At 42.9% G+C, this 10,389-nt stretch overlaps 1 long non-coding RNA gene across 2 annotated transcripts; it reads right to left on the reverse strand.

Annotated features, from left to right (window-relative positions):
- Positions 1-2,186: 2,186 nt before the first annotated feature.
- Positions 2,187-9,287, reverse strand: LOC123329724. Of its 2 annotated transcripts, XR_006545263.2 has the most exons (3): positions 8,957-9,287; positions 8,072-8,152; positions 2,187-4,066 (listed from the first exon to the last, which is right to left on the reverse strand). It is a non-coding gene; the product is annotated as an uncharacterized LOC123329724 (long non-coding RNA). The 2 variants fall into 2 exon arrangements; XR_006545262.2 differs by lacking the exon at positions 8,957-9,287 and having other exon boundaries at positions 8,072-8,696.
- Between the last annotated feature and the right edge of the window lie 1,102 nt (positions 9,288-10,389).

A 10,389-nucleotide genomic window follows, 5' to 3' on the forward strand; every position in this document is an offset into this window, starting at 1 on the left:
GAGTCTATTTCCATTCTGTACAGTGCTTTTAAGATTCATCCACATTCCCTTTTTTTTTTTTTCCATTCTTTTTAATTGCCGAGGAGGATAGGATTCCATTTTATGGATGTACCATAGTTTTATTTATCCATTCACCAGTTGAAGCATATTTAGGTTATTTCAAGGTTTAAGGTATTGTGACTAAATTGTCCATTAATATTCACATATAGCACTTTTTTTTGCATGTGGACCATTTCTCTTGGATAAATACCTAACAGTGGGATTCCTGAGTCACATGATAAGCTTAGGCTTACATTTGCATGAAGTTACCAAATTTTGTTTTCAAAGTGGCTGTTCTATCTTTGTATTCTTGCCAGCAATATATGAATATTTTAAGTGGTGTTTCACATCTTTCCCACTGTACTTGGCGTGTTTTTGTTTTTGCCAATAGTATCTATTTATAGATAGTTCATTGTGGTTTTACTTCCATTTTCCTAATGACTAAATATGTTCAACATCTTTTTTGTGGTCATTTGCCATCTATATAACTTTTTTCTGTGAAGTATCTAATCAAATATTTCCCCATTTTTAATTGTTTTTTTAAAATATTTGAATTTGAGAGGATAAAAGTCCTTTATCAAATAAATATTTGCAAATATTACTTTGCTTTGCAAATATTTTCTTCCAGACTATGACATGTCTTTTTATTTTCTTAACAGTATCTTTTGTAGAGCAGGAATTTTGAGTTTGGATGTAGTCCAATTTATCCAAAAAAATGTAATGGATCATGCTTTTGATATCATATTTAAGAAATCTTTACTCAAGGTCACAAAGTTCAGAATACCAGCTTTTCATGTTGACTGAGCAGCTGATTCTCATCTTAGATGGGTCACTCATCCTTTCTCAGCCTTAGTTTATCTCTCTCTGAAATGTGGAGACTGAAATGATAGTATTTTTTCAAACTAATAGACGGCAAGGGGAACCCACTTTTAACAGATCATACATGGTACCCCAGCATATAAAATAGAAGTATTCTTGGGGTCTTGTCTTCCTGAGGTCTTGTAAGCCATGTTTTCTACCTTTCATGTGTACACACACCAGTCGACGGCCCTATGCAAATGCAGAAGCTGATTTGAGGTCTGGAATAAAGATGAGGCTCCGCAGTTCTAACAAATTCCAGCGGATGGCTGATGCTGGTCCAGCGACCTCACTTTGAGTGGCAAAGCTCCAGAGTTCTCTCAAGGACAAAATGTGAAGTCTACTTTTGTCAACATGAGACTTTGAATTTCTGCAGTGGATTTCTTTCAAAGAGAGAAGAATTTTCCCACTTCAATAATTCTCTTTCCCTCCTGTGAACCTCATTATTACCCCCAGTTAGCTGATGGGTACACCGAGGCCCAGGTTTGAGCCAAGTTCTCTGGAATTTGGCAGGATCAGTAGAGAAGAATGCTGCCAGCAGCTGAGGACATGCACCATCATGAACTGTATAGCAGAATGAGTGTAACACTGAAATTTGTTCTGTTTTATCAGAAACTCCAGCTGGCTTAAGGAAGAGGGGGATGCTTTTTGGCCCATGTAACTAAAATGTCTGCGGTTATGCTGGCTGCAGATACAGTTGGATCTAGAGGTTTGAATGCTATCATACAAATAATGGCTCTGAAAATTTTAGTTCTGTGCTCCTCTGAATTGGTTTCACTCCCAGGCAGGTTCTTCACATGCCACGATAAGAAGGCCACTGGGTGGTCTAGGCCCACATTTGATCAGCTGAGAACCACGAGCAGACAGGCAAGTCCCCTTTTCCAATAGTTTTACCAAAAATTTTACATTTGAACTTCACTGGCTCAGCTCAGGCCACGGGCCTGCCTATCTATGTAATAATGACTGTGACCAACGAGCCTGTGGGATGCTGTGAGCTGATGGGCCAGGCCTAAACGATGCTCATAGCCTGGGGGTGAAGTCAGCGTCACCCGAACCACGTAAAGTCCAGAAAGAAATTTCCCAAAATAAAGGGTGATATTGTTTGCTTAATGGGCAAACAACAGTGCCTGCTACAGTCATTATGAATTCATATATGTGAAAACCTATGTTTTTGGTTTTGTATCTGTGAAAGATACATGATACAAAATCTGTAACTCTGGCCACTCAGGAAACCTCCTCATGTGTCTTAGATCCCTCAGCTCGTCTTTGGCACTCAATCTGTTTCAAGCTCCCTGGACTCCCTTTCTCCAATTTCACTGCACCCCTCAACTTCCAACACTTATGATTTTCATGCTGTCTTTTCCAGTCTGACAAATGTATTTCAAGGCTAAACATTTGTATTCATATTATCTCAAAGTTCCTTGGACTTGAAGTGAGAATTTCAAGAGAGGACAATACTTGATACAAAATAATTGTATATTAAAGGTGCAATTTCAGGCAGTGGGGGATTTCCCACCCGCCCAGGACCAAAGGATCTCCTTTGTCCTGCCAAATCATCCATCTGGTTTTACTGACCTACAAAACTGGCCAAGGTCACAGCCTTCTAGCCCTAAAGGAATCCTCTCTTTCTGTAGGTGGCAGTAGAAACAGGTAGAGTCAGGGCTGAGCTGATTCAAGGCAATGTCAGGACTCTCTTGGGAGGAACCCTTAAATAGGAGTGCAGTGTGAAAAGCCTGTAAATTGAGACCTCAGGAGGGGAACATTCTTGCTTTCTCTCTGGCAGACAGAAGAGGCTGGTTGGGGCCTGGCAGTCATCAACTTCCGTCATTCAGGTGGTGAGAAACACCCCTCAACTGTCAGTCTGCAGGCAGGTCCACACGGCTCCCCAGCAGGAGGATGATGGCTCTGGCTACAAAAGAGCCAGTTCTGGCCAAAGATGGGAACTTTTGGGGTTTTTTTTTGTGTGTGTGTAGGATCGAGTTGATGTCATGTAATGTCGGGTTAGTCTGATCGGGCATTTTATTGAATGACACAAATTCCAGTTTCAGTAACAGTACCCCAGTGTCAACAGTGGGTGTAAATAGATTGTCTTATAAAATGAGACCATATGTGCACGGTGTCCCAACCTCCCCGTCCCGCGTGTGTGAGCTATGAGACCACACTTGGCACCCGTAGGCACCCCTCCCTCCCCACCCAGCACACACAATGACCCCCTTTATGCACTGCCCGCTGGCTTCCATGGGAAGGGCGCTCAGTGTGTGCAGTCTGACTACAGTACCACTGTACCTGGTAATCATTAACCCGAAATGGCATTTATGATGGTGAGAGGTGGTGTGTGCTGTGCTCCCTTCATCCCTCCAGCAAACAGAATGTACTGACTCTAAACAGGTAGGACCAGTTGCTGCTAGGCCCTCGGAGACACTGTGTTCTGCGGTGGAATTAGCCATGCATAATAGGCCCATTCAAGCTGGCGGCAGGAGCTTTCCTCTCCGGGCCGCACAAATCCAGGAGCTGGGCCTGGACCCCAGGGGCTGGAGGGCAGGTTTAGGTTTCTAAATGGGCTTTGTTCACTCACTGGAAGAGAAAGCTCCAAAGCCAAGCCCTGGGAACCGGGCTTTAAGCTTCAAACAGATTCCCTCAGGAGTCGGGCTGAATAATCCCTTTGAGCTGCTTCAGATCTGATACAAGTTTCGATCACCTTAGGGCCTTTTCATGTAATGATTGGTAAGGGGAGGGAAAGCCATGCTTGAAGAGCACCTGGGGTTGGGGTGAGGAAAAAGACCCAGAGGAGTTTTATCCTGCCAAATCACCCATCTGGTTTTACTGGACCTACAAAATGGTCAGGTTAGTCAACTACCTAACCAGAGGAGTTAGGTAGTTGACTCAAAACACACAGGAGCTTGGCCCAGAACTGGAGGCACAGGTGCAGGCCTCCCAATTCTTGCTTTGGCCTCTTTGAGGGCGACTCTGTTCCCATCCAAGGCTCCTCACACAAGGAGGTGGGCGTCACCCTCTCCTCGGGCCCTTGCTGCTAATTTTATTTGGGTGGAAGAGGAGAAGCAGGGGTGTGGCAAACTTAGAGCAGGCAGGTTCCCGTCTGGGTTCTGGGCACAGTAGTTGTGTGATGGTCGGTCCATCCCTTCATGTCTTTGGACCTTGGTTTCCTCACCTGCAAAGAGAAAGCCAGGACAGATGACCTCCAGAGTCACCCATGGCACTGATGTTCAGTAGAGAACATTCAGCCGTGGACAGGGGCACCTGGGGAAGCCTCAGGCATGGGAATGGTCCTGTGGGATGAAGTTGCTGAAAGGGAAAAGGAGAACTTAAAAATGACATCAATTAGAAACTTTTATCTTTCTCTCATTGATTCACTCGAGTTCTCTTAGAAAATGATTAAGTGCTAATTAGAATCTTAGAGCCCTGGGACTTCTCTGGTGGTCCAGTGGCTAACACTCCAAGCTCCCAATGCACGGGGGCCTATATTCAATCCCTGGTCAGGGAGTTAGATCTCGAACCCACCTGCAATGCAGGAGACAAAAGAGACATGGGTTTGATCCCTAGGTGGGAAAGATCCCCTGGAGTAGGAAATGGCAACCCACTCTAGTATTCTTGCCTGGAAAATTCCATGCACAGAGGAGCCTGGTGGGCAACAGTCCATGTGGTCGCAAAGAGTCAGACACAACAGCACACACGTGCACTTCAGCAACTAGAGCTTGCATGGACAACTACAGGTCCCACGTGCTGCAATCAAGATTGAGGATTCCCCTTACTGCAACTAAGATCCAGTGCAACCTTATTAAAAAAAAAAAAAAATTAGAGTCCTTTTTCTTTCATTCTTCTCCTTATCAAATGTAGTGTCTTGGCCAAGGTTACAGGGAGACTTGGTAACAGATCCCCCGCTTCCGGTCTGGAAAGCTTTCCAGTGACCATGTGACCACCTGGATTTGGTAGCTAGTGACTAGACCATCCCTCAGCAACTGTGGCAACAGCAGGAAGCATGACATCAGTGATGGAGCTCAGACTGTGTGCTATACACATTACCTACATCGCTTCATTTCTTTCTTTAAATTAAAAACCTAAAACAAACAAACCTATGTCTCATTTAAATGCTTTCTTCTTTGCAATCATTCTCTGTGCTTTTGCAGTCTTTTAACCTTCTTGAGGCTAAGTCCAAGATTTCTCTTGGTAAATGTCACATTGAACTTGAAAATATATGGGTTATTTTCAAGTATCTCTTGATATTGATTTCTAGCATAATTCCACAGTGATACGAGAACAGACTTTGTATGATTTCAATACCTTTAGACCATGAAATTTTTGCACCATGTTTTACATGCCTGGATATGTTCCAGTATCTCCTGGTTTATAGTCTATGGGAACTTGACTAGAATTTGTACCCTGCTGGTGGGTGAAAATTGTATATATCTTAATTATGTTGAATTGGTTCATAGTGTTTTTCAGGTCTACTATATCCTTCTACCTTTCTATTTATTCTATTAATTTTTGAGATTTTGATACTGAAAATCCAACTAAAAATCTTAATTTATTGACTTTAAAATAATTGTAATATATAGTGGAACTATATATAACTTTGTTCTGTGTTTTACAAGTCTCCTATAAATGTGTTATCATGCTTTCATAATTTAAAAACTAAAAACTTTTTAAAAAACCTACAATAGGTATACTTGAACCTAATATAATGGTATATGTCAGTTATATCTCAATTAAAAAATCAACAACCTATGGTAGGTGTGCTCTTACCAGTTTCATATAAAGATATGGAAAGTAAAGCTTAGAGGACGATTTGTCTGAAGTCACAAGGTCTAAAATTCGAACCCAAGCAGTCTGGCTGCTGAATCTGCTTACCTAGTCATGACACCATGCTGCCTTGATATGGGCTTTTATGCAGAATTATGGAAATATTCCATAAAGATGGATTTTAAAGTGCTCTCAGCGTTCCTGACTAGAAAACCAGTTGGTGAATCGGGCACTCTCTTTATGTGCTGTGTGCCTTCCTTGGCACACTGGGACAAGGGCCTGGGGACAGATCCAGTTGTTCTCCTCTTAGGCTCTCCAGCTCCTGAAAAAGGGTTTGTTTTCCATGTACAGTGTTGCCAGGCTTGCTAACACCCTAGACCTGGCCAGTGGGTGATCTCAAAGGGAGTCAGTTTGCCTAGAATCCTCCAAAAAGGAAGAAAACATTGTAATCATTTTCTTTCTCCTGCTACTAAAGTCAACATCAGTCCCAAGGTCCTGGAAACTTTAGCTCCATAAACATCCTGTTTCAGTGGCTTCATGTGATGGTTGGGTGGGGAGAGGGGGTTGGATGGAGCAACTGGAGTAATCAGTCACTTTCAAAATGAACAGAGCCTCTTGACATGCTTTTCTCTTCTCTTGTCCTGGAGAAATTCATTTCTGATATAATCCTCAAAATAGAAAATGGGCAGTGTGGCTTTTCCCCAAATGGACAGGCCAAATCTGGCCTGAAGAGGCTCAGCAATCGGCATTCTGTCCCAGACCCCTGGGTGGAGGCAGAGAGAGACTGAGGTACCCAGTGTGTTGCCAGAGGCCTCCTTCGCTCTGGGGTATCATGACATCAGGTCACAGAATATGCCTTCTGATGACATTCAGTTCTAGGAAAAATGTTTGGCTTTATCAAACTAGAACTGGCTGACCTCAGGAGAGAATGTCCCCGGGACTGCTTGGCCCTTGCAGCAGGCCTGAACTGGACTCACTTCAGTCTCACAAGCAGCTGACTCTAAAGGTGACTGGGCTTGTGGGGTCAAAGCTCACAAAACACAGCCTATAAGGTTTCCAATTTGTCTTAGACTGTGGGATTCCCTGGTGGCAGAGTGGTAAAGTATCCGCCTGTCAATGCGGGAGACACAAGAGATGTGGGTTCAATCCCTGGGTCCTGGAGTAGGAATGGCAACCTGTTCCAGTATTCTTGCCTGGAAAATCCCATGGACAGAGAAGCCTATTGGGCTGCAGTTCACAGGGTGGAGTGCATGTGTGCTAAGTCTCTTCACTAGAGTGGGTTGCCATATCCGCCTCCAGGGGATCTTCCCAATTCAGTGATCAAACCTGAGTCTCTTATGTCTCTTGCATTGGCGGGCAGGTTTTTTTTTTTGTTTTGTTTTGTTTTGTTTTTTAATCATTAGTGACACCTGGGAAGCCCTATAGGGTGAAGCAGGAAATCTGCTCCGGTGTTCTTGCCTATAAAATTCCACGGACAGAGAAGCCTAGCAGGCAGACTCTGTCCTCACCGGGCACCACAGTAAAAATGCCTCTTCTCTTTTTTTCTTGGCCACGTCATACAGCATGTGGGCTCTTAGTTCCCCACCCAGGGATTGAACCCACACCGCTTGTGTTGGAAGCACAGAGTCTTAATCACTGAACTACCAGGGAAGTCCTGCCCCTTCTCCAGGGAAGTTCTTCCATTACCCTCAGTGTGGGTTACGTCCCCTGTGATTCTCCACGGTAGCGCTTATAATTCCCTGTACAATTATACATTTAATACAAGTCCCTTTGCCAAAGCTGTCAGCTCCACAGGGAAGATGAGTGTCTGATGGATCCAGCAGTACTCAGAGATAGTGCATGTTCAGGTCCCGACCACCGCAATAAAGCAGGTATCACAAAAAGCTAGCCACATGAGAGTTCCGGTTTCCCAGTGCAAATACAAGTTCTGTTTATACTATATTGCACTCTATTAAATGTGCAATGTAGCCTTATGTCTAAGAAAAGCTCTGTACCTACATTAATTTAAAAATAATTTATTGCCCCAAAAGGCTAACCATTGTCTGAGCCTTCAGCGAATTATAGTAGTAACGTTAAAAATCACTGATCACAGATCACCATAATAAATATGATAATAATGAAAAAGTTTTAAATTCTGAGAGAATTACCAAAATGTGACCCAGGGACATGAAGTGAGCAAATGGTGTTGGAAAAATGGTACTGATAGACTTGCTCAATTCAGAATTGTCATAAACCTTCAATTTGTAATAAAACATAATATCTGCAAAGTACAATAAAGTGAAGTACAATAAAGCAAGGCATGCCTATTCAGTGCTGGCACTTAGTAAGCATTCATTAAATATTTGTCAAATAAAGGAAGCAGGGGATATTACATCAAAAATCGATAAGAAAATACTGGAACTAGAAATGATCTTACCTGTTTATTTCAACCCTGGAAAGGGAGGCTCGAGCTGATAAAGTGACTTGTTCAAGGTCACAGGGCTGGGTGATGAGAGCGCTAAAATAGAATCCAAGACTCTCTGCTTCAGTTCACTCCTTAAGGGGGTTACTTTTCATGTCTGCTCCTAACAAAAGCTCTTCTGTGGAGTGTACCCATCCCTCTGCTCCAGATACAGCTGTCATCTATTCACTTCTCTGCATCTCTGTGACCATATTCTAGGCCAACCCACCATCATCTCTTGCCTGGAATTTCAGGAGCTTCCTAAGAATTCTCTCAGTTGCTCCCCTCCCCTCTTCACTCCCTCGACACACAGTAACTTCAGTGATGTTTTTGTTTTTAACGTATGCATCACAACATGTCATTCCTCTGCTTCAGTCCCTTCAGTGATGTCCCAAATGTAACCACACTTGCTCCTTACCTAGGCCTCTGAGCCCTACATCCTCCGGTCCTTGCCTCCCTCTCCTCTCCTCATCACTTGTCCTTTCACGGGCCCCTTTCTACCCCTGCTGGCCTCTTTCTTCTGTTGCTCAAATACTTCAGGTTTGCAGTTTCTCCTGCCTGGAATACTTTCTGCATATCTACTCATCCATCATTTCACACAGTCTCACCTCTGACCATCCTAGGTAAAGTAACTTCTGCACTTCCACAGCATGCTCTATCACATTTGCTACCTTTACAACATAAATCACTCTCTGAAATCATCTAAAAAAAAATGATTTGTTTTCTTGTATACTATCTGCCAAATCATACCCTGATGTAACCCCCATGAGAGCAAGAACTGTCTTATATCACTGTTATGTCTGGCACCTCAATCAACATCCATATATGTTCAGTGAATTTGTTGCATGAATTAGTACTTACAACCACTTCTATTTAATTGGAGTTACTTTCATGGATTTGTTCCTGAAGGTGGTGACAAAGAATTAACTCATCCAACACCCTAGAGTGTTTATGGAGAAAAGGAAGACACTCGGATAAGCCAAACATTTCCAAAACAACATCAGAATCGCCAGAAGGGCTGGTAAAAATAGAGCTTGTTGGGAGCCATTCAGCATCCAGGGCTGAGTCAGGAAGTTGCTGGGCTTCCCAGGTGGTGCTAGTGGTAAAGAACCCACCAGCCAATGCAGAAGTTCGATCCCTGGTTAGGAAGATCCCCTGGAAGAGGGCATGGCAATCCACTCCAGTATTCTTGCCTGGAAAATCCCATGGACAGAGGAGCCTGGCAGGCTACAGTCCACAGGGTTGCAAAGAATCAGCCACAACTGAAGTGACTTAGCACACAAGCACACAGGAAGTTGCTGGCTACTGAGAGAAAGTGGGCCAGTTTGGAAAACCACTGTGTGATGGGATCCAGAGCCAAGTACATGTTCTCATCTTTGACCTTGTATCTACACTTCTGGGAAATAATCCTGACCACAGAAAAACTTTGTGTTCAAAGATATTTATCACACCTTGCTTATAAATGTGCAAATTTAAAAACAAGAGAAATGTTCCAAAGTAGGAGAAATGATTAAGCAAACTATGATATGGTCACTTGGTGGACATTAAACTTACAAATATGTTTCTACATGAAAAGTATTTTGACTTTGTCATAGTCTGAGTACTCATGACTGTTGGTTCACAACCTCAGAAGTTTCCTGAATGAAATTTGAAACTGGCCTCCATACATGAAGTACGAGGAGAGAAGGAAGACGGAGGCAGACCACTTTAGATGGGCAGGTGGCAGGTTTAATAAGCAAGGAGACTTAAGTGCATGGCTTGGTTTGAGGTGCTGCAAGACGAGTAGATCTTCATACCCGCCTGCCAGAATCTTAAAAGGTTATGCAGAGGACTTGATGGGGTGGAGGGAAGACTGGAAGGAATTATACTAAAAAGCTCACAGCAATTATGCTAAGCTTGTTAGGTATGAGTGATTTTGCCTTTCTCCATTCTCCATGAAGTGATTCTGTTGTCTCTATAACTTACCAAGCACACATGCTCAGTTGCTCAGGTTGTGGTTTAGAATGAAGAGCAAAACTGGAGGACTCACATTTCAACACTTAACTATTAAACTATAATAATTAAAGCAATTTCTTCTGGGTGTAAAGATAAACATATGGATACAAATACAGAAATAGACTCATGTATTTAAGGAAAATTAATTTTTGGCAAAGATGCCAAGGTAATTTGTGGGGAAAGAATAGCGTTTTCAGTCAATGGTGCAGAAACTATTGGACATCCATATGCAAAAATGTGGAACTTTTTTTTAGTCATATACACAAAATTAATTTTGAGTGAATCAGAGACATAAATTT

Source organism: Bubalus bubalis, chromosome 16 (assembly GCF_019923935.1).
Source record: "Bubalus bubalis isolate 160015118507 breed Murrah chromosome 16, NDDB_SH_1, whole genome shotgun sequence".
In the NCBI taxonomy this organism is placed as follows: domain Eukaryota; kingdom Metazoa; phylum Chordata; class Mammalia; order Artiodactyla; family Bovidae; genus Bubalus; species Bubalus bubalis.